Genomic DNA, 4,638 nt, shown 5'->3' with positions numbered 1-4,638 from the left:
AGCTTCCCCCCACACCCCGCCGCAGCCCCCAGTCAGTCCTCCCATAAATCCTGTCATCTCTTTCAGCTAATTGTTCAGCTGAGAACTACAAAACACTGCTGGGAGAAAGTAGACTCAAGTCAATAGAGACATATACGGGCGGCCCTCTGTATCCACAAGTTCCGAATCCGCAGACTCACAACCAAGGATCAAAAATACTTGGGAAAGGGCTTCCCTGGTGGCGCAGTGGTTGAGGGTCCGCCCGCTGATGTGGGGGACGCGGGTTCGTGCCCCGGTCTGGGAAGATCCCACATGCCGCGAAGCGGCTGGGCCCGTGAGCCATGGCCGCTGAGCCTGCGGGAGGGGCCTCAGCAATGAGAGGCTCGCGTGCCACAAAAAAAAAAAAAAAAAAAATGCTTGGGAAAAAAAATTTTTTTCCAGAAAGCAAAACTTGAATTTGCCACGTGCCAGCAACTATTTACATAGTCTTTACACTGTATTTACAACCATTTACAAAGCGTTTACTTTGTGTAGGTATTATAAGTAAACAAGAGATGATGTAAGTACACAGGAGGACGTGCATAGGAGACATGCAAATACCGCACCATTTTATATAAGAAACTTGAGCATCCTTGGATGTATCTGTGGGGGACTTTGAACCAATCCCTCGCGGATATGGAGGGATGACTGTATCATGTTCATGGACTGGAAGACTGAGCATTAAGATGTCCATTCTTCTCAAACTCATCTTTATTTTTTCATGCAATTTTTAAATGTTACTTTCCACTTACAGTTATTACGAAATATTGTCTATATTCCTCGTGTTGTACAATACATCCTTGAGCCTATCCTATACCTAATAGTTTGTACCTCTTACTCCCCTACCCCTATTCTCCCCCTCCCCCCTTCCCTCCCCCCACTGGTAACCACTAGTTCGTTCTCTATATCCATGAGTCTGCTTCTTTTTTGTTATATTCACTAGTTTGTTGAATTTTTAGATTCCACATATAAGTGTTATCACACAGTATTTGTCTTTCTCTGTCTGACTTATTTCACTTAGCATAATACCCTCCAGGTCTATCCATGTTTTTGCAAATGGCAAAACTGCATTCTTTCTATTGTATATATATACACCACATCTTCTTTATCCATTCATCTGTTGATGGACACTTAGATTGCTTTCATATCTTGCCAATTGTAAATAATGCTGCAGTGAACATTGGGGTGCATGTATCTTTTCAAATTAGTGTTTTTGTTTTCTTTGGATATATACCCAGAGTGGAATTGCTGGATCATATGGTAGTTCTATTTTTAATTTTTTGAAAAACCACCATACTATTTTCCACCAACTTACATTCCCAAAATAGTGTACAAGGATTCCCTTTTCTGCACATCTTCACGAACATTTGTTATTTGTAGTCTTTTTGATGATTTTGACAGCGTGAGGTAATATCTCATTGTTTTGGCAGTGTGAGGTAATTTTGACAGTGTGAGGTAATATCTCATTGTTTTGAATTGCTTTCCTCTGACGATCAGCAATGTTGAGCATCTTTTCATGTGCCTGTTGTCCAGCTGTTATATCTTCTTTGGAAAAATGTCTATTCTGCTCTTGTACCCTTTTTTTTTTTTTTTTTGCGGTACACGGGCCTCTCACTGTTGCGGAGCACAGGCTCCGGACGCGCAGGCTCAGTGGCCATGGTTCACGGGCCCAGCTGCTCCGCGGCATGTGGCATCTTCCCGGACTGGGACACGAACCCGTGTCCCCTGCATCAGCAGGCAGACTCTCAACCACTGTGCCACCAGGGAAGCCCTCTTGTACCCATTTTTTAATCAAGGGGCTTTTTAAAATATTGAGTTGTATGAGCTGTTCATATATTTTGAATATTAGCCCCTTATTGGTCATATCATTTGCAAATATTTTCTCTCATTTGGTAGGTTGTCTTTTTTGTTTTGTTGATGGCTGTCTTTGCCATGCAAAAGCTTTTAAGTTTAATTAGATCCCATTTGTTTATTTTTGCTCTTATTTCATTTACCTTGGGAGACAGATGCAAAATATATATATATATATATATATATATATATATATATATATGGCTACGGTTTATGTCAAAGAGTGTTCTGCCTATGTTCTCTTCTAGGAGTTTTGTGGTTTCCAGTCTTACATTTATGTCTCTAATCCATTTTGAGTTTATTTTTGTATATAGTGTGAGAAAATGTTCTAATTTCATTCTTATACATGTGGCTGTCCAGTTTTCCCAGCACCACTTATTGAAGAGCCTGCCTTTCTGCATTGTGTATTCTTGCCTCCTTTGTCATAGATCAATTGACCGTAAGTGCATGGGTTTATTTCTGGGATCTCTATTCTGTTCCATTGATTTATGTGTCTGTTTTTGTCCCAGTGTCATACAGTATGGTGACGGTAGCTGCAGAGAATAGTCTGAAGTCAGAGAGTATCTGGTCAATTGATTTTTGACAAATGTTCCAAAGCAAGTCAACAGGGAATTCTTTTCAATAAATTGTGCTTGAACAATTGGATATCCACAATTAAAAAAAAAAAAAAAAAGAACCTCAATCTCTCCTTCATAAAATACACAAAAGTTAATTTGAGATCACAGTCTTAAATCTGAAAAGCAGAAGTATAAAACACTTATAAAAAAAGAGAAATATTTTCTTGACCTGGGGAATTAGGCAAAGATAGATGGAACAGAGAAAGCAATAGCCATGAAATAGAAAATTGATAAATTAGATATAATCAGAATGGGAAAATTCTACCCTTCAAAAAACATCAAGTTAAAGAAAATCCTAGCCACGGTCTATTAGAAACTATTTGCAAAACATATAGCTGGGGGGCTCCTCTGGTGGCGCAGTGATTAAGAATCTACCTGCCAATGAAGGGGACACGGGTTCGAGCCCTGGGCCGGGAAGATCCCACATGCCACGGAGCAACTAAGCCCATGCGCCACAACTACTGAGCCTGCATCTAGAGCCTGTGAGCCACAACTACGGAGCCCGCGTGCCACAACTGCTGAAGCCCGCGCACCTAGAGCCCGTGCTCCGCAACAAGAGAAGCCACCGCAATGTGAAGCATGCACACCGCAACAAAGAGTAGCCCCTGTAGCCCCTGCTCGCCGCAACTAGAGAAAGCCCACGCACAGCAACAAAGCCCCAACACAGCCAAAAATAAATAAATAATATAAATAAAATTTTTTAAAAAAATGTATAGCTAGCAAAGACCTTATATCCAGAATACATAAGAAAGACTCTTTCAACTCAATAATAAAATAGCTGGAAGAGACACTTCACAAGCCAACAGGTACATGAAAGGTGCTGAATATCATAAATTATGAGGGAAAGAAAAATTAAAACCACAATGAGATATTACATGTGACCAGCAAAATGGTTACAGTGAAAAAAATCATCACAAACGTTGGTGAGGTTGTGGAGCAACTGGAACTCTCACACCTTTTGGTGGGAGTAGGATGGTGCAGTCACACTGGAGAACTGCTTGGCTATTTTCTATAAAGATGAACTATTTTAATCTTATAAGTTGATCCACTCCTAGGTATTTATCCAAGAGAAATGAAAACCTATGTCCACCAAAAGACCTGTACAGAAACTTTCATAGCAGCTTTTTTTTCACACTGTTTCCCAGATGGGAAACAACTCAAATGTCTACTGAGCTGTAAAAGAACAGAGTGTGGGGCTTCCTTGGTGGCGCAGTGGTTGAGAGTCCACCTGCTGATGCAAGGGACATGGGTTCGTGCCCTGGTCTGGGAAGATCCCATCTGTGGCTGGGCCCGTGAGCCATGGCTGCTGAGCCTGCGTGTCCGGAGCCTGTGCTCCACAACGGGAGAAGCCACAGCAGTGAGAGGCCTGCGTACTGCAAAAAAAAAGAACAGGGTGTGACATAGTCATAAAATGGAATACTACTCAGCAATGAGAAAGGAACAAAAGGAACATCCTACTAAATGTACAACATCATGGATGATTCACAAAACCTTTTGCTGAGTGAAAGAAGCCAGACACAAAGAGTGCATACTGCATGTAATATTGTGACATAATAAGAAATATATCTTTGGTCTTGGTACCATTCCTTGCACAGAGCTCCTAAAACCTTTAGGATTTCCTGTGATGAGAAAGATAAAGGTGTCTTTTGTTATGTTAATGAGGCAACCTTCAGAAAGCCCTAGGTGACTTAAGGATGGGCTGATTGCCAGGGGAACCAATCATGGGATTAGAGGATTAAATTTTCAGTCCCCTCCTCCTCTCTAATGCTCCCCACCCACCTACCCCCTCCTAGGATGTGAAAGGAGCTAGAGATTGAGTTTAAATGCCAACGACCAAGGACTTCATCAATCATGCCAATGTAATGAAACCTCCATGAAAACCCCAAAGGATGGGATTCTAAGAGCTTCGAGGTTGGTGAACTAGGACACATCTATGTGCTGAGACGGTGGCACATCCCAAACTCCACCAGTACAGAAGCTCCCGTGTTTGGGAGCCTTTTGGATCTCGTCATCTGTATCTCTTCATCTGGCTGTTAAAATCCTTTTATAATAAAATAATCTAGTGAGTAAATGTTTTCCTGAGTTCTGTGGGCCCTCCCTAGCAAATTAATGAAACCCAACGTGAGGATCATGGGAACGTCTGATTTATGGC

Source organism: Lipotes vexillifer, unplaced genomic scaffold (genome assembly GCF_000442215.2).
Source record: "Lipotes vexillifer unplaced genomic scaffold, Lipotes_vexillifer_v1.1 scaffold802, whole genome shotgun sequence".
Classification (NCBI taxonomy): Eukaryota; Metazoa; Chordata; class Mammalia; order Artiodactyla; family Lipotidae; genus Lipotes; species Lipotes vexillifer.
The sequence above is the reverse complement of the archived record's forward strand: the minus strand, read 5'-3'. Positions refer to the sequence as shown.